Genomic DNA, 12,373 nt, shown 5'->3' on the forward strand with positions numbered 1-12,373 from the left:
TATTGTCTATAAATAAGTATGAAATAAATATTCTTGGAAGTGAATCTAGGATTTTTAAAAAATAAACTGTGACCCTTAAAATGATGCTCAAATTTTGAGGACATTGCACCTAGGATCAGCATATTTCATCATCTCCAGTGATGTGGTAAAATGACCACAGACTTAAGAGTGGGACAGACATGGTTTTGAATTCCATTCTGATATTAACTTAATATCACTGAACTTTAGTTTCCTCTCAGGTGATATAGTTTTAGTTTTCTTTGTTTTGCAAGATGACTATACAGATTAAATATGGTGATGCATGTCAAGTACCTGTGTCATGCCATGTCCAATTTCTACCTTTGTCTTCCAGACCTCTATGAAGAGCATACTTATGGTAAATGAACTTTGTGAACACAAACAATGTCTCATCCGAAAACCACTCTGCATTCATCCCCTCATAGAAGAAACATCAATGTGGTCTAATGTTCTAGGATAGGACTTGCTGACTATCTGCTATTTTTTTTCTTTGGGTCAGCGCAACTCAAGTTATAGGAGGAGGGGGATAGGGGAAGTGAAGTGACTGAATTTGTTGACTTGCATAAATGGGAAAAGGAGCTTTACTGAGCATGTGTTATCATGAGTGAAGTTGTTACTATGTATTATTCATGGCACAAATAATTATTGAATGGCCAGTACTAGAAAGGGACTGTCCTAGTTGCTAGGGATGCAACAGTGAACAAAACAGGTCAAGTCCCTGGCCTCATGCAACTTAAGGGCTAGTGAGGGGATACAGAAAATAAATAACTCAGTAAAACATACAGTGCTATAGATGTGATCATGATGTTAAGAAAAGTAAAGCAAATTTAGAGGAACAAGAGGTGCTGGGGTAGGAGTAGGATTTTTATCATATATAGGATGTCCTGAGAAGGATTCTTTAATAAGGTGACACTTGGGCAATGGTCTGAAGGGAATGAAGGAGAAATTGGAGCTATTAAGTCTCAGAGTGTTCCATCTAGGGAAATAAGTTACAAAGGCTCTTGAAGGAACATGTACTGTTAAAAGAATATCACAGATCTCTAGCTGGATCCATGTTGTTGTGAGTGACCTTATTTCATTCCTTTTTATGTCTGAGTATTATTCCATTGTGTATATGTACAACATCTTCTTAAGCCATTCGTCTGTCAATGGACAGATTGTTTCCATGTCTTGGCTATTGTGAATAGTGCTGCTGTGAACACAGGATTGTGTGTATGTTTTTAAATTGTAGTTTTGTCTGGATATATGCCCAGGAGTGGGATTGCTGGATCATATGGTAGTTCTATATTTAGTTTTCTGAGGAATCTCCATATTGTTTTCCATAGAGATTGAACCAGTTTACATTCCCACCAACAGTGAAGGAGGTTTCCCTTTTTTTCTACATCCTCTTCAGCATTTGTTTTTTGTAGACTTGTTAATGATGGCCATTCTGACAGATATGATGTGGTACCTCATTGTAGTTTTGATTTGCATTCTCCTACTCTACAGAACAGGGAACTATATCCAGTCTCTTGGCATAGAACATGATGGACGTATGAGAATAAGTCATATATATATATATATATATATATATATATATATATATATAGGACTTGGTCTCTGTGCTGTGCAGCATAAATTGACCCAATACTGAAAATCAACCATATTTTAATAAAAATAAAACAAATTTAAAAAAGAGTATCATGAAGATTGGTGTGATTAGAGCAAGAATGAGAGCTTAAAAGATGAAATCAGAAAAATGAGGCATGAATGAGCTAGTGTTCCCACAGGAGCAGTTTCTAGGTTTGTGGGAGGTGGGTGTTTCTGGTTGTCAGAACGATGGAGGTGTGCTACTAGAATGGGTGGAGGCCAGAGATGCTAAATGTACTACAGTAGGTGGGATGGTTGTGTCCATTGAAGAACTGTCCTATTTTTTTTTTCTTTTCTCAAGGACTTTACCAAGAGTTTTCACCATTCTATCAGTCAAGGTCCAATCAGAAAAGATAAATCATAGGTTAAGTTAAACAGGAAAGGTTTACTATAAAGTACTATTAGCTGTAACATGAAGTTGGAATAATTGGGGATTGGTTATTAAAGAGAAAATTCGAAGGAATATGGGAGTGGCAGCTATAAGGATCAACACTATCTTTTGGTCTAAGAGAGAACAAACAAGGAAGGCCCACCCACCCTGGGGTAAGGGAATACTGAGAGCCTGTACTCTTTGGAATGACACAGCCATGGCTCATTTGTTGGTAAAGAAGTTGCTGTGCTTTTGCACTGGCATAACTTGCTTGAAATCCCCATTTTGGAAATTTTGAAAAAATTAAGTGTTGGGAAATTCCTTCATTGGAGGTGTCTTTTGGAGGCATTCACCTACGAAACTGAATAAGAGGTGTGTTGGGGGCACTACTGGGTACTTCTGGTTATTGTTCATGCAGGAACGGGGCATGGATAAGGAGGAGAGCCTGCAGAGCAGTCATGAGAGTATAGCTCTGCAGAAATAGACTCACAGAAATAGAGAACAGACTTTTGGTTGTCAAGGAGGAGGGGGAGGGGGGGGAGGGAGTAGGATGGACTGGGAGTCTGGGGTTAGTAGATGCAAACTATACATCTAGAATGGATAAGCAATGAGTCCTACTATATAGAACAGGGAACTATGTGCAGTCTCTTGGGATAGACCATGTTGGAAGATAATATAAAAAAGGGAATGTGTGTGTGTATATATATATATATGTGTGTGTATATATATATGTATATATATGTATATATATATATATGTATGTGTATATATATATATATATATATATATATATGACTGGGTCATTTAGCTGTATTGCAGAAATTGGTACAACACTGTAAATTAACTATAATTTAATAATAACAATGAAAAAATGTACCTCTGTCTTGGGAGTGCACCAGCCTAGGCAAAGTCAGACCTAGCCCTGTTGGGATGGCGGTCCTCATGGGGTTAGGTCAGTTCCAACCAAAGACTTTTAAATAAATCCAGCCCATCCACCTAATACACTATGGAGAATGTATAAAAACCCATCTATGCAATTTCCCCAAACACCTTCCTGCTTACCTTGCTCTCTTTTCAGTCTAGGCCCTACTTGCTACCTCAGCGTCTCCTTACACTGATGACCTGTTCAGATGCATCTCTCCAGTTTTAATCTGAGCTGTTTTACTTAGGATATGAGCTTAGACTATTCTAGCTCATGCACCCGCAGCTTCAGGTGTGAGGGGCTTCTACCTCCAACCATCGCCCTGGGTGACCCACCCCTGCAGTGACCAGCTTGCATGGTCTCCCTCTCAGTGCACGGGCACTACCTAGTGCCAGTCTCTGGACTCGAATGCTCTGCACAGTGGTGTCACATCCGGTCAGGGCTCGCTAATAGGACAAGATTGAATTTTTCATTTTTTTAGGTTAGCTTGACATGAAGTCAAGAGTTCAGACATGTACTCAAGCTTATAGTCAAAACGATTAGCTTTTAGATGCATCCACTCTAAGGAAAATAACTCAGGACTTCCCTGAAACGGGGGCAAAGAGACTCATACCTTCTGAGAACATTGAGGTCATGATGTTCATGTTTTAAATCATGTCTGGGCAGCTGGGATTCTTACAAACTAATGGCTAAGAAATTGCTCCATTTTTAGTGACTTTTCAGTTCCTAAGGCAAGTGCATAGAGGGAATCACCAGTGGTTGTGCCCACCAAGAACAGCTGTGTGTTCCTCATTTATTACAGAGCTTGCGTGCAAGGAGAGGGGGAGAAGCAGGCAGGGATAAAAAGGGCAGCTTTCATGTCGTCTAGTTGCTACCAACAAATTAGGTATAATTACAATTAGAACTCTTGGGAAATTGAACCAGGAAAGTTCATCCTCCGATACTGAATTTTAAGGTAATTTCCAGTCATGGAGCAGGATAAAAGAGATCATTTTGAAACTGTGGTCAGGTAGGAATATCAGTGTGAGGTTTTCTAGAACAACTTATCTAACTGGGAGATTGCCTAGGAATCTCCTAAGAAACAGCAGCATGCTTTGAAGAATTGCATTAGTTTCTCCAGTATTTGTTGTCGTGAAATTTATTCCATTGAACCTTCGAAACAAAATTAAGAAGAGTGAGGAGTTCCTGCATCGGAAGTGAATCTGACTAGCATCCATGAATATGCAGGTTCAATCCTTGGTGCCTCGCACAGTGGGTTAAGGATCTGGCATTGCCGTGACTGCAGTGTAGGTCGCAGACACAGCTTGGATCCCGTGTGGCTGTGGTGTAGGCCTGCAGCTGTAGCTTCAATTCGACCCCTAGCCTTGGAACCTCCATATGCTGTGGGTGTGGCCCTAAAAAGGTAAATAAATAAATAAAAATAAAAAGAATGAGAAATATTTTTCCTTCATTTTCAGTCAGTTATTAAGACAGAAGAATTCATATTTTGGCAATTCTAGATTCTCAGTATCCAGAAATTCAGAAGTAGTTTGGCTAGCCTCCAATTGTAGAGAAACCAGATCAAATAATAAAACAAATTAAACTGCTAACTCACCAAAACACTTCTTTTTTATCGTATGATTTGCCTGGGCTCCAGCAAGTTACTTCTCCCCTCAGATTTTGTGTGTGTTGATCCAGAATAGTTTTTTGATTGTTGTTAGATTGACTGAAGGCATGTGAAACATTTCCATTTAAAACATGAGAAATAAAAGATTTGAAGATGCAGCAGGAGTGATAATAGAAAGTGCTCCTTCTGACAGCATGGGTAGGGCAGTGCATTTTGTTTCAATTTAAAATAAGAAATTGAAAATAATTTAATTCCAGTTTGTATCTCTTGTCTTTACTACATGGAGTGTAACCAAACAAATAAGATGAGATGCTTTACCCATTATTAAATGACACTTGTGCTAAATTAAACTCTTTGTAAATAACCTGTGTGTGTATGTGTGTGTGTACGTGGAATTCAGTGACTTTGTACCATGTGACTGTGATGACATCATTCCCCATCACCACTAAATTACTCATCAAGATTGATTTTCTATTGATAACAACTTTAGCTGTAATGGAAAGAAAAATTTATCTCACAAACCATGGAATGTTAGGATTGCTAAAAGAGTAGCCAAGATTTTTAATGAGCCCTAATAGATCCAAAATCAGGAATTTGTGGGTTCAAGTCCCAGCTCTGACCTTAACTGCTGCTAACCTTGCCCAAATCACTGAGACCAATGAGCCTCAGTTTCTCCATCTGCAAATTGGATGTGATAACATTTCCCTTATCTGCTCCGGCTCTCCTGACTGGTTCAGGCTCTCACTGTGTCTTGCGTGACTTTCCTATGCTTGCTCTTCTATTCACATAGAATGGACTTATTGCCCTCCCGCCTACTTCTGTCCATCAAGCTCATTTGCAGCTTTAAAACCCTGGTAAAGCAGCTCCTTTTCTTTCCCAACCTGCCAAGTAAACTTGCTTATGCCTTTCTTGGAGACTCTAGGGACTTCAGATATCATTTGGTAGAGGAGATTTCCTGACATCACGCAGCTCTCTTTACACGGTAGTCTCCTTGGCAAACCTCACAGTTCTGAGGTTAAGGATCACACCCTCCCCTACTCTTCTCTTTCCACAATGCCCAGCACGGTGCCTGGCCCTTAGTGACACCGGATACATGCGTACCCTGCTTGTCCCAGGACTACTGTTGTTTATTTTTAAAACCCACAAGAAGAGAGAAAGAGGGTTAGATATTTACAAAAATAATAGTAATACTTTGAAAATATCTTTGCTGCTTCTGGATTTCTGCTTGCACAGCTGTGTGGATGGGTGATGGCAAGTTTCACCATCTCCCAGTTTCAGATGCAAGAATCTGGTGCAGTCATATAGCTTTTTCTTTCAGGTTAAATAAGCCTCGATTCCTATAGTCATGATTTATAGGCTCCATTTTCCAACCCTTTAATCATTTTCATTGCTTTTCTCTGGAACTACTCCAAGTTCTCCATTCACTTAAGTTTCAGGCTCCAAGCTGGACATGGTATTGAAATAGTGAAAAAATTATCTGCATGTTCCTATAGTCAATATTCTTATTTATACATAAATACTTTTTCCCCTTAATCAGTCTACAAATATTAACTAGGCTCTTACGCTATATCTGGCACTGGTCTTTAAAGCTTTTGGCACTTTCAAACAATGTGATTCCTCTCTGAGAGACTTTATTTGGTGGTATTACCTGAAAAACATTACAAACATCTATACGTTAGTTATTTACATAACAGCGGAGTGGCTTTCCATGTCAGTAAACATGCTGCCTCTTATCTGGTTTGTTTACATGAAATTAATTTAATAACTCATCTGTTCCATGAGTATAACAAGTTTACACCTCACCCCACGTTACACTGAAAATTAAAGAAGCATTAAATGATCCAGTTTTTTTTTTTTGCATTATATATTTTTAGTGCTTTTTTTTTCCCTTTTTTTTTTGTCTTTTTAGGGTCACACTGGAATATGGAAGTTTCTAGGCTAGGGGTCAATCAGAGCTGTAGCTGTGGTCCTACTCCACAGCCACAGCAACGTGGGATCTGAGCTGCATCTGCAACCTGCACTGCAGCTGACGGCAATACCATATCCTTAACCCACTGAATGAGGCCACGGATTGAACCTGCATTCTCACAGATGCTAGTCGGGTTCATTACCGCTGAGCCATGATAGGAATTCCTGTGTTATATATTTTTAATGTACTTGAATTTTATTTTAACTTGTCTATTTTATTCTATTTCAGCTGGCCATTAAGGCTTTTTCTCTATTTAGAAAAATTTCAGTTAATGCTAAAATATTACTAACATTCAACTAAAACCATAAAATTGTATCACTGCTGTATACTGCCTTATCTTTGAAAGTATTTTTCACAATTCCTATCTCACTCGATCCTCAGAGGAACCTTAGTAATAAAGGTAGGCATTATCCCCACCATTGTCCATCTGGTTACTCTGAGGCACAATCAGAGTCAAGGTTCAACCAGGGTCCTACAAGTTAATGAGATATGTGTTCTGCCATGTAGAAGTTTTTCCATCAGAATTTCTCAAAGATTAGAAAAAAACTGAATCATTGCTATCATACAAGACCTCTATAGATGAAAACTTCTAGAAAAGCCAAAGTAAGGTTATAAACATTGTAGTAGGTAATTTCTAAGGATTGTAGTCTGGCAGAACAGCACGAAATTCGAGAAGGTGTTAGTCAAGAATACCTCTCTCTAGTATCTCTCTGTTTCTCTCTCTACCTATCATCTGTCATCTATGATTTATTATAAGGAATTGGCTCATGTGTTTATGGAGGCTGCAGTAGGTAAGGTGGAGACCTGGGAAAGGCAGTGGTCTAGTTCCAGTCTGAGTCCAAAAGGTCTTAGTGCCAGGAGAGCTGATGGTGGTGTATGTTCCGGTCTAAAAGTCAGCAGGTTAGAGACTCACAAAAAGCCAATGTTTCAGCTGTAGCCCAAAGGCTGGAAAAGACCAGCATCCCAGCTAAAAGAAACAGGCAGGAGGAATTCCCTTTTATTTAGCCTTTTTGTGCTTTTCAGGTCATCAGTTGACTCGATGAGGTTCACTCACAATAAGAAAGGGAAATCTGCTTTATTCAGTCCACTGACTCTGATGTTAGTCTCATCCAGAAGCACCCTCACAGACACACACACACACACACACACACGATAATGTTTGGCCAAATGTCTGGGCACCCTATGGCCCAGGCAAGCTGACACATAAAATTAACCATCGCAAGATATATGATGAACATTTTTAATCCTAACAATATGCTTGTTACTTCTGTGACTGGGTTATAAAACCAGCTGGAAATAATGTCAAAATTCACATTCTGAAGCCCTATAACATTAATCATGGGCCAACTGACCTTTCTGATCTTGTCCTCTGAAAGGCACTGCTTTCCACTGTTTTACCTGGGGTCAGCTGATTCATTTCTCAAGATAGAGGTATAAGGAAGCCACAAGAAGGTAGACATAAACCAAGCATTGTTGTTAACTTGCTATTTGCTGGTGTCATCGTGGGATTGGTTTTCTTTGAATACATAACTCCTTTTCATGCACTGAAACAAATATGATTTGATAAAATATTTAAATAGTTTGCATCTACTAATCCTGGAAGATAATATGAGAAAAAGAATGTATATGTGTATGTATGACTGGGTCACTTTGCTGTACAGCAGAAATTGACAGAACATTATAAATAAACTTTAATAAAAAAACATATTGGGGAAATAACAATAAAAGTACTTAGGAAAAAACCTAGTTTTATTTTTGTAGTCAGTTTGCAAAAGATAGAGCCAAATATATATATATCCAGTCTTCTGCAAAATTACTACAAATTTTTTCCACTTCTTTGAACAAGTATTTTTAAGTTGTCTAAAAAATTTGAACCTCAGGTTCAAAAAAACTTAAAAAATTTTATTTTAGGAGTTCCTGTTTTGTTCATTGGGTTAAGAATCCATCGTAGTGTCCATAAGGATGTAGGCTCGATCCCTGGCCTCACTCAGTGGGTTAAGGATCTGGTGTTGCCACCAACTGCAGCATAAATTGCACATGTGGCTTGGATCCGGCATTGCTGTGTCTGTAGTGCAGGCCTCAGTTGTAGCTCCAATTTGACCCCTAGCCCAGGAACTACCATATGCCACAGGTGTGGACATTAAATAAAAAAAAAATTATTTTAGAATCCTGGGTGTTTTTTAAAAACAGTTTTTTGTGTGATGTAATTTACATAGTATAAAATTCACCCAAGTGTACAATTCAATAATTTTTAGTATATCCACAGAGTTCTGTAGCCATTATCATAGTGTATTTTAGAATGTTTTCATCATTCCAGAAGAAAACTCATTATCCATTACTAGTTCACTCCTCATTTTTCCCCATCCCACCCACTAATCTATTCTAATCTATCTCTCTATAAAGAATGCCTATTCTAGAAATTTCATATAAATGTAATCATAAAATATGTGGTCTTTTCTAACTGGTTTCTTTCACTTAGCATAAAGTTTTCAGGATTCACCCATGTTTAGCATGTATTGGTATTTAATTATTTTTTACTCCTGAATAATATTCCATTGTATGGATATACCACATTTCATTTATTCATCAGTTGATGGACATTTGGGTTGTTTCCAGTGTTGCATTATTATGAGAAATGTTATTATGAACACTTGTGTACAAGTATCTGAATGCATGTAATGTTTTAATTTCCCTTGGGTACATACCAAGGATTGAATTGCTGGTTCATATAGTAACTCCACGTTTGACACTTGGAGGAACTACTAAATTCTTCTCCAAAGCAGCTGTACTATTTCACGTTCTACCAGCAATGCATGAGGGTTCCAGTTTCGATGTCCTTGTCCACACTTCTGATTATCTGGTTTTTTTTGAATATAGTTATCCTAGTAGGTGTGAAATGGTATCTCATTGTGGTTTTTCATTTGGATTTCATTATGACTAACCAATTCCTGAGCTATTGGTTCTTCGTTAAGTATTTTTTTGAGAAATGTTTTTTCAAATATTCTCTCCATTTTCACTCACATTATGAGTCTTTTTACTCTTGAGTTGTAAGAGATCTTTATAGATTCTGGATATATCCTGTCTCATATACTATATATGATCTGTCAAATGTTTTTCACCCAGCCTGTCTGTAGGTTGGCTTTGTTATTTTTCGAGATCAGTTCCCTGAAGTATTCAGGGTTGTACACCTCCTCCTGATCCTTCAAGGTCAAGCCAGCTGGAGATAGCTGTGTCCTGTCTGCAGGCTCCCAGATGCTGTCTGAGGAGGCTCCTGAGCACCATCTTGGGAGTGCCCAAGTGGAGTGCTGGAGGAACATGCCATCCACTGGGGGAGCTGCCAGTGAGGTGTCCCATGGAGTTTGGAGGCAGGCCTCTTGGTGAAGTCTCTGAGCCAGTTAGTAGGATTTGTGTCCAGCTTTTGAGATCTGCACAGTGGTTGCTGTGACCCCAGCCCTTTTGCCCTCCTCCTATGCCCCCTAGACTATGCAGTGATGCTAATCCCTTTACTGCTCGGAATAGGGTAAGGTAGCAGCTGGCTTTGGGGGCAGTGTCCCACCAATCTGGGTAATCGCTCTCTTCTCACTTTCCCTTGTGGGAGAAATCGTAGGCTGAGGGGGTCTCTCCTGGCATCAGGATGTGCAGCTGTGCAGGAGCACTGACCCAGGTAAAGTGCAGCTCTTACATCCTTCAGTGCATCTATTGTCGTTTGCTTGTTTTCGGCAATGAAGTGCTATAACCTCTCCACTAGACTCAGAGGTTCCCACAGGTGTATTCCTGTCTGTGGATGGTTGTCAAAATGGATATTTCTGTGGGGGTTATGAGGGCTCAAATCTCCTCTTCTGCCATCTTGCTGACGTCCTGCAACTGTATCTCCCCATAGCAAATTTGATATGCCTCTCTTCCTCCAAAATGGTTGAGAATTTCTGACTTTATCAACGGTCTGTTAGTTCTTCCCACATGCATGTGGGCTCAGAATGGGAACTGTGGCCCTTTCTTGGGATATTCTTTTCTTTTTAACTATTTACTGCAGATATTTATTTAAAATGTTGAGGAAGTAAAGAAGGCAATGAGAAACACCATTCTAAGCAGAGGAAGGTCTCCACACAGAGTTAACACTTGAACCACATCTGAAGGATAGTTAGGAGTTCCTAGCAGAGGGGTAGATACATGCACAAAAGCACAGAGGTATAAAATGCTCACTTCAGTAAAGGCAAATGGGTGGTGGAAGTATAAGTTCTTTGGACACTCTTTGTAAGGCATGTGGCTGTGGGGAAATCAGGATTGTCTGGAGAACCCAGAGAGAAAAGGGTCCCTCCCTCTGTGATGACACAAACAGAGATCTTTGTGGACATGAAAGGAAGGGTACAGACTTGCAGAGTTGTCCAACAGAACTTTCTATACCTGTGGCCTAGGATATTGCAGCCACTAGCTGCACATGGTATTGAGCTCTTGAAATGTAGGCAGTATGACTACAGGACTGAATTTTTCATTTTAATTATGTTTGAATGATTTAAATTTATATAGCCACATGTGGACAGTGTATTGGACAGTGCTGCTGTAGAGAATCTTTTTTTTTTTTAATGGCCGCACCAACCATTTGGAAGTTACCAGGCCAGGGATTGAATCCAACCTACACCTCAGCTGTGGCAATGCTGTTAAATCCTTTAACTTGCTGTGCCCGGCCAGGGATTGAACCTACACCTCCACAGTGACCTGAGCCATTGCAATTGGATTCTTAGCCCACTGCAGCACAGCAGGAACTCCTAGAGAATCTTTTTCATTGTGTATATGTTCTAAATAGTGGGGAGAAGTTTGAATTGGTGAGCAAATTATGTAGGTAAAATTTTCTCTCAGGCAATTTAGTCCCCAGTGCCTTAAAAAAGTTCTGGTGGTTGATCTTAAAAACAAACAAACAAACAAACACACACACATACACAAAACTATTTTAAAAGATGTTCAAAAGAATTTTAAAAATACAGACCCTTAGAAACCTGTAAACCTGATTTAATCTAGTCATCTGTCCTCAAAATAAGTGAGCATGGAATTAAAAGTACTCAGTTTAACCTATCTTGAATTTCAGATGTGTTATCTTTGAGATAAGGATGAAAGTCTGGAAATTTTATTCTGTTTTCAACATTTAGAGGAGGTAGTCTCTAGTACCATTTTTTTCTATTTTGCCTTGAGAAAAACTATATATATAAAGCTTATTTTTAGTATCAGTTAATGGTCTTTTAATACATTTTTGATAAAGTTTTCAGGGATTTTGGTAAAAGATTTTTTTTTTTTTCCCTAGCCTCTTAGGGAGAATTGACATTGTGTGTTGATTCCCCTCCCCCCCCATTTCTGAATCCCCTTGAGCATCTAAGGAGAAGAGTTGCATGAGAAATGCCTCCCTTTGCAGGCAGTGTTTAGTCATGGGCCAATGTGAAGAGTTAAATGTCTACCTGGCTTTGGCAGCACAAGGTTGCAATCTCCTCTGAATTCTGCAATTCTTTGATTCCATCAAAAGGCGTATTTGCATATGGGCTGATAAGGCACCTTGGCACTGAAATCCTGGATTTCATACAGTCACAGATTTGGCACAAGACTAATGAAAACTCAATTATGATTTATGTCTATGCAACAGAATTTCCTATTGATTACCTGCCAGAACCATGATAAAGCAATGTTAGGCCTGAAGCCAATTCTTCCCAGCTATAATCTTTCCTTAGGTTTTGTATTCTATGTCTTTGCTGGAGTTTTCTGAACATTTGTTCACAAAAAAACAGTCCTTGGATATGCAAACTTGTTTTCAATTAAGGATCTTTTTAGTGTCTAAGTTTACTTCGTGTTTACCTTTCAGTCCTTTGGGGTTTATCC

Source organism: Phacochoerus africanus, chromosome 5, assembly GCF_016906955.1.
Source record: "Phacochoerus africanus isolate WHEZ1 chromosome 5, ROS_Pafr_v1, whole genome shotgun sequence".
NCBI classification, from domain to species: Eukaryota; Metazoa; Chordata; class Mammalia; order Artiodactyla; family Suidae; genus Phacochoerus; species Phacochoerus africanus.